Source organism: Spermophilus citellus (genome assembly GCF_964194105.1).
Source record: "Spermophilus citellus genome assembly, chromosome: 2".
Taxonomy (NCBI): domain Eukaryota; kingdom Metazoa; phylum Chordata; class Mammalia; order Rodentia; family Sciuridae; genus Spermophilus; species Spermophilus citellus.
In genome coordinates this window covers 33,990,906-34,008,870 of record NC_138183.1, presented here as the reverse complement: position 1 = coordinate 34,008,870, position 17,965 = coordinate 33,990,906, and the positions used below count along the sequence as shown (strand labels likewise).

Here is a 17,965-nt window from a genome sequence, read left to right as displayed (position 1 = left end):
TTATTTGCTTTTTTGCTACCTTCTTGGCAAATGATACTGATTCTCCATTTATGAGACTTAAATGGAGAATAATGAGTCAATTTAAAGGAAAATATTAAAGAAGCAAATAATATGAGTGGTGGATGGACTGGCAAATTCAAGAAAGTGATATGCAAATGATGAAGTCTGGGAAACCTGGGATTATAGGTTCTTCAGGGAGTTTTACAAGAATAGGATCCTCAGGGAGGAAGGAAAAAAACCTACCTAAATCTTGATCATTTTCAGCTAAATGAAGTTGTAATGTGAACCTAAACAATTAGAGAATGAGCGAACTTTTATCTGGGCACTGGGGAAATAGGCACTACCGGAAGTCTAAAGAGAGGGTGGATCTCTCAAACCAAAGAAATAGATTGCACAGGGAACAGAAAAAGAGAAATAACTGAAGAGGCCTAAGTAGTAGGGTTGCCAGATGCAGTAATATTAAGAGCATTCTTGCGCTGAAAAAAAAATCTTTTTCTAAATTCAAATTTAACTGAAAATCCAGTATTCTATTTGGTAACCCTAAGTAACAATCCAAGGCAGATCTAGAAAAACAGGCTCGGGCCTGTGCAGTATCACCTGTGGGCTGACAGGAGCAGCAGAGAGGAGAGGGTGAGGCAGGTGAAGAATGAACGAGTGGGGATTCATTAGTTATGTCTGCATGAGCACAGGAGAAAATAGCGGTGTGGGTGCCATTCATTGATGTGCTGTTCTGGGCTTGTCCAGCTCTTGGTTTTAGACACAGAGGACCACCAAGAAGGGACTTGCCCAGGTTCACCCTCCAAGTTCATGGCTGGGTTGGGCTGGGCTGGGCGAAATCTATTCTCTTCTCCATGATGCCTGCTCAGAATCAAAACACAACTCCACCAACGCCATGGTTATGTCACTGCAGACTACCCTCAGCAAACATGGCCACCCACATCATCAGCTGGAGTGCACACAGCCAGTCAAACCCTCCGCCAGATCCAATTCATCATCATGACTGCATCTGAATACCCCAGAATAACACAGAAGACGTGAAACAAAATCCACTTACACGGAGAGAATTCTGTCGAAGGTGATGTCATCGTGACAGCCAAGCTCTCAGAGATCTGAACCACAGTACGGCTGACGGATCACCCTGGGGGTGGAGGGGGCTCTCTGTAGTGTGGTTTCACATTCAACTCCTGGTGGAAACTAAAAACAGGTATCGTGCTCTATGATGAAGCCAGGATTTCATTTAGGGATCACTGGATTGGATGGAATTGAACCGAATCCTCTTCCTGGGTCTCTGTTTCCTTGTTGTTACCAGAAGGTGGTTTTTATCTGAACTCTGAAATTTCATGATCTTGTAATTCTGTGTTTCATTTCATAATTTCTTCTCTCTTCAGGTGAGAACATGAACATTGCCAGAAGGAAGTCAGCAGTGGCTGAAGGGTTTCCCACCAGCTCTTTGACGAAGGGATTCTCTCACCCTAATTGCTTTAAACCCCCTACTTAGGTATCAGCCCTTTTCCTTGCTGCTCTTCTTAACCAAGTGCATTCACTTATTTTTTCTGTATTTTCCAGAGAAATTACAGATGTATTTTTCCTTTGACCTAGATGTCCCACTTTTGGGAATTACCCTGGAACAAGTAGGTGGCCAAGATTATTCCAAAAGACTGGAAGTGACCCTGGTGACTAGTCTACCCACAGAGGCTGGCTGGACGAGCCGTGGTACATCCACACAAAAAAGTGTTGCTCATCTGGACCAGGAATAGGGCTGGCTTTCTACCGCGCAAAGCAGCGAGCCGAAGAAAATTAAGTGAAAATAACAAAATGCAGAAGAGTATCCATAGGATGCTGCCTTCTGGGTAAGATGGAGGGAAGAGGAAAACACACACACACACACACACACACACATACACACACCCATGCACACATCTGTAATAAGAAACAGTGCCAGGAAAAATGTAAAAGTAACAGATCATGGGGCTGGGGCTGGGGCTGGGGCTGGGGCTCCATGGAAGAGCACTTGCCTGGCACATGTGAGACTCTGGGTTCCATCCTCAATACCACATAAAAATAAAACAAAAGTATTGTGTCCATCTACAATTTTAAAAAAAATGTTGCTTTTTAAAAAAAGTAACAGATCCTGGCTCAGCATAGAGAGTGGGATAGAATAAAGGAGGGAACCGGGATCAGAGCCCTGGATTCTCCATCACACCTTGCTGAATAATTTGGACTATGGAATCATATAAAAGCTGCATGTATTTGAAAACAAAATAAAACTATTCAAGAACAAATGAACTGGTCCCTAAAAAACTGAAAACAGAATAAAGGAACCTAAGAGCACATCAAGTTTCTAATAGAATCAAATGGAGAAAGATCTGTAAGGGGACTTTGGTCACATTTTTCCTGTCCAATCAAGGAGAACGTTCTCCCCTAACCCCCACCCCCTAGCATATTTATAGCTTTTATTGTGAAAATATTGAAATCTAAAAAAAGTCGAAAGAACAGTACAGTGAACACCATGTACCTGTCATTTACATTTGTCGTTCTCTACATCTGCTTTTCTCTCTATAAATATGAATGTGTTGTGTGTGTGTGTGTGTGTGTGTGTGTGTGTCTGTGTGTGTGTGTGTTCATGCAGACTCGGGCACACATACACGCAAACTTTTTGGTTTCAAGGTGTTTGAACTTGGCTCACAGACAACATGACGCTTTATACCAGAACAGCTCAGAATGCGTCTCCTAAGAATGACACCCTGCCATATCATTACAATGCCATTACCACACTTGTGAACATGAACAATAATTTACTATCATCTAATGCAGAGTCCACGAATTTCTTCAATTTCCCAAAAATGCCCTTCTCGTTTTTATGATTCAGGAGCCAATCTACATTCATGCTTTGCAATTGTCGGGTTTTCTCCTTTGTTTTGTTCCTGGGCTTTTCCCATCTAGAGCAGTCCCCTGTCTTTTGTGGTAGCTTGTGTTGTTTTCCGGGCATTTTGAAGAATGCAGACCAGGTGACACAGGACGTCCCATATTGTCTGAGTCTGTACTCATGGTCAGTTCGAACACTTTAGTTTAAAATATTAAAAATGAGTCTTTCAAGTGCAGTCCACTGAAAAAGCCCTTAGAAGCAGTGAGTACATCCAGCGCCCGGATGTTGGTTTTCTCAATAGTCCCTCCCCTACCCCAGGAAGAATCAGGGCTCTTGGAGAAATGGCCCATCCCAGGACTAGGAAGGCAAAAATATTAAGTGCTCAAGTTAGTGCTAAAGGAAGAGAGAAAGTGCCCAGGGAGGGAAAGAAAGGGCCAGAAGAGGAACACTGCCAGCAGGAGAGCAGATTGAGAAAATGACCACCCTGTCCCTGTGCATCTGAGGCAGGGCAGTGTCATCCGTGATGCTGAACCACTGGGAAGGGCAGGGGTGGGGTGGCATTCGCACGGCACATGAGTTTCACCCCTGGGTGATTTCCTGTTCCAGGAGGGGAGAGGTGACCTGACCACGATCTGGCAGATCCACCTTAACAAAGATCAACAGCAACAGTTCGGACGGACACCGCAGCCTCCTGACCAGCTGCAGTGGGAAGAACAGGACATAAAAAATGTCATCACTCCTGCTGAAGCTGTGTAACCCGAATCTCATCATGAAGGAACAAACAAATGGACCCTTCATGAAGCAACCGACTTGGGCTTTAAAACAAAACCAAGACACAAAAAAATAATGTTCTACAAGTTTAAAAAAAAAAAAAAAAAGAGGACTGCTCTAGTTCCAAGTGATGGAGACCTGGCAGACAGTGCAAGCCCATCACATGCTCCCTGACTGGATCCCCCATCCCTGCACACCCCCCACACTTGTAGATGAACAGCAGTGAGGACATTTGGGGGACAGTTTGAAACATTTGAATGTAGACCGTATATTAGGTAATATTATTGTACCCAGGTTCAGTTTTTTAGATGTGGTGATTATATGATTTTTATATAAAGAGAATATAATCGTTCTTAGGACATTCATGCTACTGTATTGGGGTGAAGTGTCATTATGTCTGCAAACTGTTGTCAAGTGCTTCTTTCAAAAATGTAAGTGAGCCAGGCACAGTGGCACACACCCGTAATCCCAGTGGCTCCAGAGGCTGAGGTAACAGGATCGTAAGTTCAAAGCCAACCTCAGCAATTTAGCAAGGCCCTAAGCAACTCAGTGAGACTCTGTCTATAAATAAAATTGTTCATAAAAGGGCTGGGGATGTGTCTCAGTGGTTAAGCCCCTGGGTTCAATCCCTGGTATATTAAAAAAAAAGTGTGTTTGTGTGGGTGTGTGTGTGGGGGGGGGGGTGTGGGTGAAAGGGAAAGAGAGAAAATGGCCAAATGTTAACAACTAGTGTTTTAATTGGATATTAATTGTACTCTCTTTTAACTTTTTTTTTTGTACATTTGAATTTTTCAAAATAAAAAGTTGGAATAAAACTGGGGGGCAGGTAAACTCATAAATAGAGCAACAAAGTCACTACCTGCGTTGAAAATAATGTCTGTCACTGACTAAAATATAGTATCATTCATATATTTTTAAAATCTACAAGTTCCTGATGTCACTTACATAGAAGAGAGAGATGAGAGAGACAGTGTCCAAAAGCAAAACCATAAACAAAGTTTCTTGGAGCTCCTCCAGGACATGCACTGGGAAAACAGGCAGACACTGTCCCGCCCCCATGGAGGGAGCTGTCAATCACAATGGCACTCACTGTGGAACTGAAGTTGGGATGGTGCTGCAGGGCAGGGAGAGATTATGGATGTGTCTACTGGAAACATGCTCTAGTCTGTTTCCCAAAGGAGTGCTGCTAAAGTTGAGAATTGGGGAAAATCTCTCTCTCCCTCTCTCTTTTTCTCTCTTTTGGTAGCACCAATAGCCAAACCAACATGGCATCTTAGACCGGGATGGTGCTGTGGAATAGCTTGCATGGGAACGGGGCGGGAAATGGAGCGAACAGTGCTTATATCTGCATCTGGGCATAGCTTCTAAGCCTTTATCTAACCTGGGATAGTTTTTCTTAAGTTGAGCCCTTTCTACTGCAGAAGGCTCAGTATCCGCATCATGGAAATAATAAATAATTTAATCTTCTTTGTGAACTGATTTGAAGCAAAAGCTTCCCATACATTCAAAATGTATTGTAGGCTATGCTCTATTTAAAAAAAAAATCAACTCACTCATTATAATATCATCCTGAGTAGAACTCTAAGTACTACACGCTTGAAATACTTAGCATGTTATTGATTTTTATCTACAGCCAGTCCAACTACTTTCTGAGTCCAAAGGAGCCATTTTTTTTTTTATATGCAACAAGTTCCTGGAGGAAAAGTAAGTTTAAGAGGTGTGTGGGTGTGTGTGGTGGGGGTGAGGTGGTGAATGTGTGTACATGGGTGTGTGTGATGAATGACTTATGTAGAGAACAGTGCCCGTATGAACAGGCATGCACTGGTCCACGTCCTCTGCAGACATGGAAGCCCTTACCCACAAAGGCCTGGGAGAGGCTGTGGAGATACAGTGTCTGGAGCCTCCATGGCCTCTGGAGAGGCCACTCCTAGAGGCCTCTGGGAGACCTCACCCTGTGGTCTAATGCAGCAGGAAGCAGGGCAGGTCTCTGCTCCCTTTGGGTCTTATTTTCCTTCTTCAGGAAATGGACCTCACTAGCCCAGAGTCCACTCTTCCCCTCCCCAGTGTGGTCCTGAGGCTCAGATGGGAGTGAGTGGTGGGCGTTGTAGCTCAGTGGTTGCAAGCAGGGACTCTGCGGTCGCTGGGGACTGCCAATCCTTTGGGAAGACACTCAACCTTTCTGTGCCTCTGTTTCCTCATCTGTGGAATGAGGAGAATAATGGGGTCTACCACAGAAGGCTGGTGTGTGGAGTAAATGAGTTAACCTAAGTGCAGTGGTAAGAACCACACCTGGCTCACGACATAGGCCGACAGGGTATAGGCCACTGAGATTCCGGGTTGGTGTTGTAAGGGGCTGTCCAGGTGTGTCCAGTGACCATTTCTGTCCATTCACCTACATGATGGCAGATCCCAGCAAGGCCTCAGGACAGCCAAGCTCGATGGGCAGGACTGTCCTTGCCCTGAAGGAGTTCACGGTGTGGCAGGCAACGCTGAAACCTCATCAGAGGTTACAGGGATTGAAGAAAGGAGGAGGGAGAAATGCACCAGGAGGGGTCAGCACCTCCTACCTCTGAGAGCAGGTGGGAAGATAAGTGGGGCTTCCTGGAGGAAGAAGTGACACTTGAACTAAGTATCAGGGTCTACTCAGGCCTCGGCCGGGGAAAGATGCGGGGGAGAAGGCATCCAGCCATGGGACAGCATAGGTGCCAGCCCCAGAGCTCCAGAGAGCAGGCACTGTCCCTTAGCACTAGGGGAAAGGACAAGAGGGGGGAATCTAACAAAAATGCTGGCAGCACAGCTCTGCCATGACCCAGGGGCCACCTTGCCCAGGCTCTGAGCTCCCAAGCCTCACCTCCATAGAGGAAGGTGTTCTCTACCTGGAGAGCACAGGTGGGCATCCAGAAACATCGGAGCTGAGGGCTCAACATAGCTGCAAGGCCATTGCCTCTGTTCTGCATGGAGTTACAGGCGCAAGTGGCCTTGGCCATTGGCCACCTGCTGGGTTATTCTCATGGCATCTAGGAATGAGGGGGAACCAGGCCCTAGAAGCCAGGGGAAATCACATCCAGGGACCCAAGAGAGAAGATGACAGGCTTGAGGCAGACACAGATGGCTCTGAGCCACAGGGGACAATGATATGACAATACTAAGGTTATCAGGGCTCATCAACTGGCTTAGCCCTCTCCCTTTATAACAGGAGGCCCGAAGGAGACAGGGATGCCCCCAAGATCACACTGCTGACCAGACCCCAGCACCCTGCCTCCACCTGGGAGGTAGATCAGGAGGCTACCTGGGTTCCTCTTCAGAGAAGACCCGGAATGGAGAAGGAGAGCAGTGCATGGCGCAGGCAACCTCGTGGCCACCGTCCCGGGCCACCCTCCTGACAACCTTTAAGATATGTAATGCCACTGCCATGTCATGGATGAGGAACTGAGGCTGGGAGAGGCTAAGTAACCTGCCTGGGGTCAGCAGCTAAGAAGGGCCAGAGTCTGGATGTGAAGGCCGGTGTGTTTGACCCAAGCCAGGAAATACACCTGCTGTTATGGGTAGGTTGGCCTCTCTGGGTCACCACAGCCTCCTCTGCACAAATGAGCACAACACCTCATCAAACAGAACGTAGGATGGGGCAGTCAGTGCTGCACTATGACATGAACACTGGGCTTCTGTCCCTGGAGCACATGCCCAGCAGCTCACTGTGCATCTTCCCAGGAGGAGAGCAGAGCGCTTACAGATGCACATGTCCAGGCTCCAGGGGACGGAGAGGTGGGTACAAGGCTACCTGGCCAGGAGACATCAGAGCCAGGATCAGAAGTCAGATCTTCTCCTGTGAGCCCGGGGCCTTTCTTTCCACTCTTCCTTGTTTGGAGTCACCGGCCCTCTGTGTGTCCCTGGCCAGTAAGTGGTGGGGGCTTTACTGGCTAGGAGAACCTCCTAGGTCAGCCTGCCAGGACATACTCCCCACCACGGTCTGACAATGGTCCTTTTGGTTCAAGACAAAAGTGAATCCTGTCTGGGCAAAGTGCTGCATGTCTATAATCCCAGTGGTTCTAGAGGCTGAGGCAGGAGGATCTCGAGTTCAAGATTCGCCTTAGCAACTTAGCAAGGCCCTAAGCAACTCAGTGAGACCCTGTCTCTAAACAAAATATAAAAAAAAGAGTTCGGGATGTGGCTTAGTGGTTGAGTGCCCCTGGGTTCCATTCCTGGTACAAAAAAAAAAAAGTGACTCCTTCGGTGGGGTGGAGTGGGGGATGAGCAGTTGTCCCTGAAACTAACTCTAGAGTCTGCACACTGGACCTCCATGCTCCACAGACACACCTGGCCTCCCTTCAGAGGTCCCCGGTAACCCTGGATGAGAGGCTCCTGGGAGCGGCCAGAAACATCTAGGATCTTGCTAAAATTCAGACTTGGGGCCAGCAGGTTGGGGATGAGGCCTGGGCTTCTGTATCTCTAAACTGCTCCCGGGGGGCTGCTGCTGTCACTACTGCTGTATGGTGACCCCCAGGTTTACAGAATCTCCAGACCAGTGTATCCAAACCTCCCTGATACTGGAACTTCCAGGGCCCACCTGGTGATTCCTACCTCGGTAAGCATTGCCCAGACCAACCTCCTCACATGGTGCCTTTATCTTCTCAGCCTCTTCTCCATGAGCCACCCAGGTGCCACCCGAGGGGGGTTTGTCCTGCTAAGGAGTAATTCTCATCACTAGCTGCATCAAAGCCCCTGAATGCTACGCAGCACAGAGGCCTGGGCTCCTGAGGGTATGGCCGGAACTAGGAGGGTGACCAATTTGACCCGGTTTAACTGGCACTTTCCTGCTATTAATACCAAAAGTCAAGAGCCCTAGCTCCTGGGAAACTTCCAATCCCAGGTAGATGGGGATTCCTGGTGATCATTCCTGGTGGGTTTTGACATGTCACCAAGGTCCCGGTGAAGGACGGGAACCACTGCTCTAAGGAAAGTCTGTTGCAGGCCATCTTCCACAAGAGGCTGGTAACCTTCACTCATCAATTACAGAACTAATGTTTCCAGAATAATATGGAGTGCATGCAGGGTGCCTACTAGGCACCTGGCACTAGGTTCTGCATTATCGTTCTACTCCTGTGAGCTTACTTGGTTGGTATGGTCCCATTTTACATGTTTGTGACCCTGGAGGGGAGTTAGTTTTCTGACTCTGTCTCCTGCTCCTTCCAGATGCAACCTGCAATTCCAGACTCAACTCAATGCTGTGGCCGCGGTTGTGCGGATGACCAGCAGCTCCACTGTACCGTAAGTAGCGCGAGTGATTTATTTATTTAGAATGAATTATTTACGCCCCGTAGACTTCCAGAAAGCGGTTGGGGTGGCTGGTGGTGAAAGACGCATAAACAATAAGGCCACTGGAGTTACCCACTGGGAACTGATATTACTTTAGATACCATGGTCTTGAATTAAAAATGGGGGTCAGAACCTTGCATTGAATGTTTCCCCGGATCGACAGGAAAGATATGGGTTGGGTCTGCGGCAGAAATAGATTGGAAACTTCTGTGTGCTTGATAGCATCCTGCTCTTCTGTGACCTGCCTCAGTATCTGTGAAAACTCAACCAGGAAAAGCACTGGAACCCTCTCACTGCTACCTCGGGCTTCTTTGGCCTCTCCTGCAGGTTCTCTGTCTTCACTGAACTGTTCTGAATCACCTTCATGGTCTGTGGTAGTTCATTTCATCCACACAACTTTGAAATTGGAGATAAGTGGAGACCTATAAATCTTCAAGGAGTTCCCTGATCAGGGCTCGGTGTGTGTCTCAGATTGCACAAGCATTAATATTACATCTGCAGGGCTCACGGTCTGCAAAAGGCTTCCACAGACTCCACCTTCCCTCTAGCTAATGCTCTCAATAGCCCCAGAAGAAGGGCAGGCTTGATCAGTCCCGTCACACATGTGAATTCGGTGGGCTCCGTGGGGGCTGCTAATTTGCCCCAGGTCTGCTCTATTAGTGACAGCAGCAGAAAAGCAAAGATCCAGAGCTTTTGAATTGCAGTTCTCTGTTTTGGCTACTGCACCAAAATGTCATGTCTCTCTCTAGGGGTAACAGTATTGGGTGGTGAATTGCAGAAGTCTGGGAGAGCCTGTGAGCGTATACAGTAGGTACAACACTTGCTGAGTCAGAGAATACATGAATAAAATGAGCATGAGTTAGAATGAATGAATGAGAACCCCTTTCCCCTGAAAATCAGTGGGTTTTGCGGGGACCTGTGCAAGCCAGGTTGGATGTGGGGACCACATGTCTCCACCCTGTCTGTGGAAGGCTGCGGTTTTGATCATGAAGGACGGTGAATCCTCAAGGCCAAGGCAAAGCTGGAGAGTGAATTTTCTCCCCTGTCCCTCATGCACACTCCTGGGTCCTGCACCAGGCCATAGGCAGGGCCAGGCAGGAAGCAACTGATCAGATATGGCCACTGTCCCTAGGGTGCCACAGGCTGGTGGGGGAATGAACTTGTATCAGAAATGAGGACACTCTGGAGCAGAGGTGGGACTGGAGAAGAGGGCACAGTACACTTGAGACTAGGAGCTTGGAGGAGGTAGCAGCTCCCTTGGGAGAAATCAGGAAGTTTCCACTGAAGGAATAAAATTTGAGGCTGACTCTTACAGGCTGGCCTTGGTTTCCCAGGTGAAAGGGGAGGGAAGTTCTGCCAGGCATCAGGGACCCCCTGGGGGAAAGCTTAGTCCTGGAAGAGCACTGGTAGTTGAGCAGCCTCAAGGAATTCTGGGTGCCTGGAGCTGAAGATTTGGGGCAAATGCATAGGAGAGCCAGGCACAAGCCAGCACACGCTCCTCTTCCTATTCCTCCACCTTTGCCAGGGGCTTAGCCTGCTGCCCCTCAGTCCTGTGTCTCACCGCAACCAAAGTGACCCCCCCTGTTGCAACAACCACTCCAGGTCCTGCCTCCAGCCAACCCCACACTCTTTTGTCAGGAAAACGTTTGTCATGAAAGAGATCTCCCCCTTTCTCCTACCAACTGCATCCAAACAAAAACCTGCCAGCCTTTCCACACCCTGCTTGCTCTAAAATCAGGACTTCACTGCACTCTGCATCCAAGACACATGGAAGGACCGTCCCAAGTCCCCAGGCCCCTGGGGTCTCTCCTGCACCGTCTGCTTGGCCATGGAGGATGCCCTTAATATAGCTGCCTTTCCTCCTCCTGTTTTTGTTTTGTTTTGTTTTTAATGAATTCAGAAAGTGGAGGCATCTCATAGATTATCAACGTGCTAAATGTCCCCTCTGGAGACCAGCGCCAAGAAACGGCTTCAACCTGCCCTGGATCATTGGCCTCCATTCTCTTTCTTAGACAGCAGCGTTCTCCAACTGTGCCTAGTCACACTTCCCCTCCTAAATGGTTTCTAGACGCATCTAGAAACCACTGCATGCTCCGTGGCAAGGGCGTGGCTCAATTCTGCCCTGGTGGACTTTGACTCCAGAGGCAGAGAGGCAGACGTGGATACCTTGAGTGTCTTGCTAATAGACCTCTCATCCTGCTCCAGCCCCTTAGTTCTAGGGTCTGCAGCACCAAGGTGAGCAACCCTTGTTGTCATGCAAATCAGGGGCTGATTTTTCAACTCTGACAGCCCCCATCAGAGGTCTACTCCCAGCAGGAGTCCTAGCCAGGGCTTCACAGTTTCTACAAACACTTTTGCTCACCAGTAAAGACAGCACACAAAACACAACATCTGAATGTAAATCAAAACTACTCTAAGATATCATCTCACTCCATTCAGAATGGCAGCTATTATGAAGACAAACAAACAATAAGTGTTGGCAAGGATGTGGGGGAAAAGGCACACTCATTCACTGCTGGTGGGGCTGCAAATTGGTGCAGTCAATATGGAAAGCAATATGGAGATTCCTTGGAAAATTGGGAATGGAACCACCATTTGACCCAGCTGTCCCTCTCCTCTGTCTATAGCTATAGGACTTAAAATTGGCATACTACAGGACACAGCCACATCAATGTTTATAGCAGCACAATTCATAATAGCTAAACTGTGGAACCAACCTAGATGCCCTTCAGTAGATGAATGGATTTTTTAAAATGTGGCATATATACACAATGGAATTTTACTCAGCAATAAAAGAGAATAAAATCATGACATTTGCAGGTAAATGGATGGCATTGGAGAAGATAATGCTAAGTTAGCCAATCCCAAAAAACCAAATGCCAAATATTTTCTCTGATATAAGGAGACTGATTCATAGCGGGTTAGGGAGGGGGAGCATGGGAGAAATAGATGAACTCTAGATAGGGCAGAAGGGTGGGAGGGAAAGGGAGGGGGCAGGGGATTAGCAAGGATGGTGGAATGTGTTAGACATCATTATCCAAAGTACATGTATAAAGACACGAATTGGTATCAACATACTTTATATACAACCAGAGATATAAAAAATTGTGCTGTATATGTGTAATAAGAATTGTAATGCATTCCACAGTCATTTATTTTTTTAAAAAAAATCAATAAAAGAAAAAAGAAAACAATGAACCACCAAAAAAAAAAAAACACAACATTTGCATAAAGCATAGAAGTCGTGTTTGCTAGTACCATTTTACAGAGAAGCAAGGTGAGGCTAAGAGAGATTAAATAAAACCATGGCATCTATTGCCAAGCTCTGGACAGCAAGCCAAGGGGCCCAGTGTTATTGTGACAGTGAGAACTTGGGTGAGATCCTACCCCTACACCCTGCCTGGGCCTCAGTTTCCCAGTATGTGCAATGAAAACTCAGGACCCAAAGACTGCTAAGACCATACCAGCCCTGCCACCCTAGGCATCTACCTCACATTCTACAACCCCCTGCCAAGTAAGAAGTGGTATTTGATTTCTCAGGTAACCTATAGTTTAACAAAATAATCATGTGGGAAAATCAAGTCAGATCATAAAATTCCTGTTCCTCTGAAGCAACATGGCATTGACTGACAGTTGAGAGAGATGCTGAAATTTGGCCAAGAGCAAAGGGCCTGACTTTGGGGTTTTCACTGATTTGGTTTTTTAAATGTCAAAACCAAGCATGATTTTGAGTTTCCAGACATCAAGTCCTAACTGTACTGGGCCTGCGCTGCTGACATATCTACAGAGCTTCCTTCTCTTGTTCCAAGTCTTCCTGGCCTCTGCTCCCTGGCAGGAGCTTCTCCAAAGAGATTGGCCCCGTTACACAAGCCAGAGCATTCTTCCCCAGGAAGCTCCTGGGGGAGTGCCAGGGCAGACCAGAGGCAGGGTGGGCTGCGAGGGCAGGCCTGGGCGGGCGCCAGGAGAAACACCCGCAATTTCATGATCTGCTGCAGCCACTTTTAAAGACAGGCTCTGTGGGATGCAGCCTTGAGTTGGTCTTTCCCTATCAGCAGCCCCTCACGCCCCCAGGGAGTGGACTGTATACTTGGCAGCTGGACCATTCTGTTTGAAAGCCGGGGCTGCTCTCAACTTGCTCCCGGGGAGGCAGGAGTTCCATCCTGGTCTCCAAAGGTGTCAAACTCCTTCTAGTCAGCACCTTCGCTGGGCTCTGCCCTCATCTCTTGTGAAGCTACTCTGCTCCAAGGCCTCCTGCCTTCCTCCAGCCCCAGGCTTCAGAAGGACAGACAAGGCCATGGGAGGTGTGTAGGACCACCCTCAAAGAGTGCTAGGTATGGTTAGGAGCAAGCCACCTTCCCATCTCTGAAGATGGGGTTCTGAGGGGGTCTACAAACCACTGCAAAGGAAGCAAAGCAAAATTAAAACAAAGTGGATCCAGAGTTGGGAGATGCTGGCTGAAGCTAAGCCAAAGGCCATCTCAGGCCTCCCTCCGAGTTCCTTTAACAAGGGGGGGCTACAACTGAGAGCCCGTGGGTCTTCGTGGGTCTGGCAGGGTTGGACGATCTGCCCTCCATTCTTGAGGGAGAAGCGCAAGGCGTCCTGGGCTGGCTGTCCAATGGCAAACCTCTCGAGCTCTACTCTGCGTGGAGCCCAGGCCTGTGCCTAGGCCCATGGTCAGGAGTGAAGGAGAGGAGGCTCTGACCTCTGGCAGCTCCAGGGCAGCCAATGCCTGGGACAGGGTATGTGAGAAGGAGACCCAGTCAGTGACCTCCCAGAGGAAGGGGCATCCCAGCTGTGCCATGATGGATGGGCATGGTCCTGCCGGGTGGAGAGACCACCAAGAGAAGGGAGTCACCTACACTGAGACCAGCTGCACAAAGGAACAAGAAGTGGGCCAGTGGCCAGGGATGGACACCCACTGTCATGCCGTGGATGTGGGCTTGACCCTGGCGATGCCGGGCTACGTGCCCCAGCGTCATGCCCCTGGCATCTCCTCCCGCCTCTTCCCCACACATTCTGCACACGGGCAGCATGTGCTAAAGAGCCCCGGTGCCCGGGAGATGAACGAGCCTCAGAAAGCACCTGGGCTGGCACGTCGCCAGGAGCCAGGCGCATCTGTGTCACCTGAGCCGCGGGCACTGAACTGGCACCGAGGTGATGAGGGGGCCGTAGGGATCTGCTCAGAGTGGGGCCCTGGGATCTCCATTGTTCACACGGGCAGAACCCTGGTCCTCATAAGCCACTCATCTTATGCAGTTAGTGAGCCACCAAGAGACGGCTTGGCTGAAACCAAAATGCTCAGGGAGCTCATCATCACAGCCAGAGGGCCTGTCCCATGGTGGGCGCCTCCAGTGGCAGGACTCAATGGCGGGGAGTGAAGACCCTGCTTCCCTCTAACTTCCACCATGGCTCCCGCTTCTCCCCACCCATCTCACAGGGCACCAGCAAAATCTCTCAGCGGCAGCCATGTGGTTCTGCAGGCCAACACTTCTTCTCTCCAGTCTCAACACACTCAGATCTTCAACATCCACACCCCAACCCTCCCTGGGTCACCTCCCAGGGGGTCACTCCCTGTGTGAGGCTAGATCGGAGTCCCATACCCTGTGCAGACAAGAGAGGGACAGAGCCACCTTGCCTCCAGGTCAGACCCAGGACTCTGAAGGTGCCTGCATTTAGGTGTGAGAACCGAGGCTCCCAGGGGCTAGGTGACTGGGGTCATCCTCCCTGTTCTGCAACCACGGATCAAGAAGACCAAAGAAAGGCAAGAGTTAAATTTAATCAGCTCCAACACCAGGGTGAGTTTTTACCCCATAGCTGCCAATTCCTATTTCTGTGGCCCAGGAAACAGAAACAGCGGATGTCACACCCAGGCTGTCCTTGTCCCATGAGCATTGTTCCTCCAAACGGTGGTCAGAGCGTCTTTTCAATTACACAAATCACATGCACTTTCCCATTTGTGAGCTGGTTCGGAGCCCGGTTTTGAGTAAGTTAAGGGATTCATCAAATTCCTCAAGTGGCTGCAGCCCCCACCCGCCAGCCCTCCACCATCTCTGGAAGCAAGGTGTCTTCCCAGATCAGGGGCACAGGCGGCTTGGGAGGTCCACAGAGTTTGGCTCATAAAATGTTTGGCTATGTTCCCTGGGAGTGGGAGGGAGGCAGAACGCCAGGCTCCCAGGGTACCCTGCCCCCATCAGGACCCACATCTTTGTTCCCCCACCCCCCTTGCCTGGCTCCACAAGGCTGGGAGAAGCCTGCTCTTCTGGGTCGATCCCACAATTCTGCTCCCAGATGCCCAGAGCACTCCAGTCTATGGAGCACCATCCAGTTCCCAGGCTCCTGAGGCCCCTGCACACACCCAGCTGGAGCCGTCATCTGGCCCAGTGTTGGTAGCAACACTAGTACAGCAGAGGATCAGGAGTGAGTCATGCTGGAGCCGGTCAGAAATGCACAGCAACTCTGTGCAGGTGGAGGTAGAGAATCTGCACGTGCTACACCCTGCACTGCCCCACAGTCAAGTCCACCCTGCGAGAGGCTCTGCCATGGAGGGCTTTAGGCTCCCAGCCTATTCTCCACCCTTAGGGGAAAGTGTCATTCCCTGTTGAGAATACATGGTATAGAAGAGGAAGGAATATTTATTTCAATTTGGGGGGCAGAGGATGAGAGGCACAAAAGGAAAGGGAGCAAGGGAACCTGCCCAGGGTTTTGAAGGATGAGCAGGAGTTCAGCAAAACAGGGAAGGGACTCAGTGTCGAGTCCCTTGCTAGGCTTCTTGAGCTCCTGTTTTCCTTTCAGACATTAGTCACTGTGTAGCCTGCCTCCAAGATAAGCCCCCATTGACCTTCACCTTCCTCTGTACCTTGGTACTTCTCTCTCATACTCTCAGCTAATTTGCATGATCAATAGAGTACAGCACAAATATAGGTATGCAACTTCCAGAGCCAGATCCTGAGAGACTTTGCCAGCTCTGGCTTGGTCTTTTGGATGACTTCATTTGGAAGAACTGGGGGAATTCGGCTGCCATGACTTGAGGATGCTCAAGCATCCCAGGGAGAGGCCCACAAGGAGAGGAACTGCCCTGGCAGCCATTTAAGTGCGCCATCTGGGCAACAGATCCTCCAGCCCCAGTTGAGCCTTCGGATGACACAGCCCCCAACCCTCTTCCGGCGGGGCCGCACACACCACAGGGCAGACCCAAGTCACTCTGTGGGTCTGAATCCTGATATGCAGAAACAATGAAATAACAAATGATATTTCTGTTTGGAGCCACTAAGTTTTGGGGTGATTTGCTACCCGGTAACAAATGACAAGCACAGTCTGTCTCCTAACCCACTTCCCTCTTGTTTCAAGTCCTCTAGGGAAAGGCTTCTCTTACTCCTGCTGGGACCTGGTTACTTTGGCCAGTTTCCAACCTTCCCTTGTTCCTGCAGCTCCCCCAAGAATTCTGAGAGGCAGAAAGCTCCAAGAGAGGCTGAGAGGCAGGAAGCTCCTTCAATTCCTCTTTGGGTTGGGGGTTTACTGAGGAGTTTGGCCTCTCATGTTTAGAGAAAATGTCAATTTACAGATCCTTTTATCCCTGATCCTCTCATCCCTCCCTGCCTCTCTCCATTTAGTAAAGTCTGTGAAAAGGTATCTCAGACCTGGGCTCTGTCCTCAAAGTTCTCACCACCCAGCCAGGGAGACGAGCATTTGTACACAAACTCCCCCATAGACAAAACCCTATGAGAGGAACAAGAGAGGGACCTGGGGAACCAGGCTGTGCACATGCTCTGTTAGACATAAACAAGGGAGGAATACAAAGAATTTCTATGGGGCCCCACTTTAGTGGTCTCCTAGTGGCAATCAGGAAAGGCTTCCTGGGGGAGGCATCATTTAAGCTGGATCTCAGAGCACAGATAGCACTTGCCACATTGGACAGAGGGAGAATGGGTTGTTTGAGGTGGTGGCAACAGTTTAAGAAAAGTGGAAATGCAAGAACAACCAGGAATGCTAAGTAACCACGGTATTCATGTTGGAGTAGCAGCAGATGGGCAGGGCTAACACCAATGAGAAGTTAACTGTTATTAGTGCCTACTGCATGCCAGGCACAGTCCTAGTTACTTTCCATCTTTTAATGCCTACAAGACCTCTGTGAAATCAGCCTGCTTTCTCCCTTGATTGCACAGTGGAGGGAACCAAGGTCCAGGGCCTGGACTGACCACCAGGACTGTGCTCCTTGATGTTCAGGAACAGAGACCCAAGCTCAGAGAAGGTAAATGACTTATCTAAGACCTCACAGCAGTCTAGGGTATCTCCCAGGCTTGAAGTCAGGCTCCCACAGCACACAGAGCCATGCAGGCTCCTGGGTACTCGGTCAGGTTTGCATCCGGCACACCCTCTGCCGCAGCTTCTCCTCCACGGCTCCAGCTGCCCTCCACCCTCTTCTCCTTCAGCAGCCAGCACCGCGTCACCTGCCCTGGAAAGCTCCCTTGGTCTGGGCTGGCCTGGCTCCTGTGCCTCTTCACCCATCCCACCACCTGGCTGCTCACGCCCCAGGCCTCTGTTCTGTGGACACACCAGGCTCTTCCCTCTGAGTTGCCTACTGCGCGTGCTGTTCTACCTGCTGGCAGGGAGTGCTCTTCTCCTGCTGGGCTCCTGCTCACCCTTCAGGTCTCAGCTCAAACGCCTCTTCTCTAAGAGGACTTTCCTGGTCGCTCCAAGGCAGTGACTGGATATCCCCTCTCCCCTGGTTTATTTCTGTCATAGCCCAGTGTCCTTAACACAGTCTGAAGGGCCAGACTAGCTGGGTTTAAGTCCTTGGGTGAATTGAGTCCTTGGGTGAATTACGTAGCCATTCTGTGCCTCAGTTTCCTTCTCTATCAAACTAAGGACGATAATGATATCATCGAGCAGCTACAGGATTAAATGAGCTAATGTACATGAGGGCTCAGAACAGTGTCTGGCACATAGAAGGCCCACAGATACGACCATTAGCTCTCAGTATTGGGACTTATTTATTTGCAGATTGCCCATCTTCCT

At 49.3% G+C, this 17,965-nt stretch overlaps 1 protein-coding gene across 1 annotated transcript in view; it reads right to left on the bottom strand.

The window, feature by feature from the left end:
• Positions 1-17,965, bottom strand: part of GABBR2 (gamma-aminobutyric acid type B receptor subunit 2) — a gene marked incomplete at both ends in the record, with an annotated part of 350,598 nt that overhangs the window by 214,146 nt on the left and 118,487 nt on the right. The gene's annotated exons all lie outside the window — the stretch shown is intronic.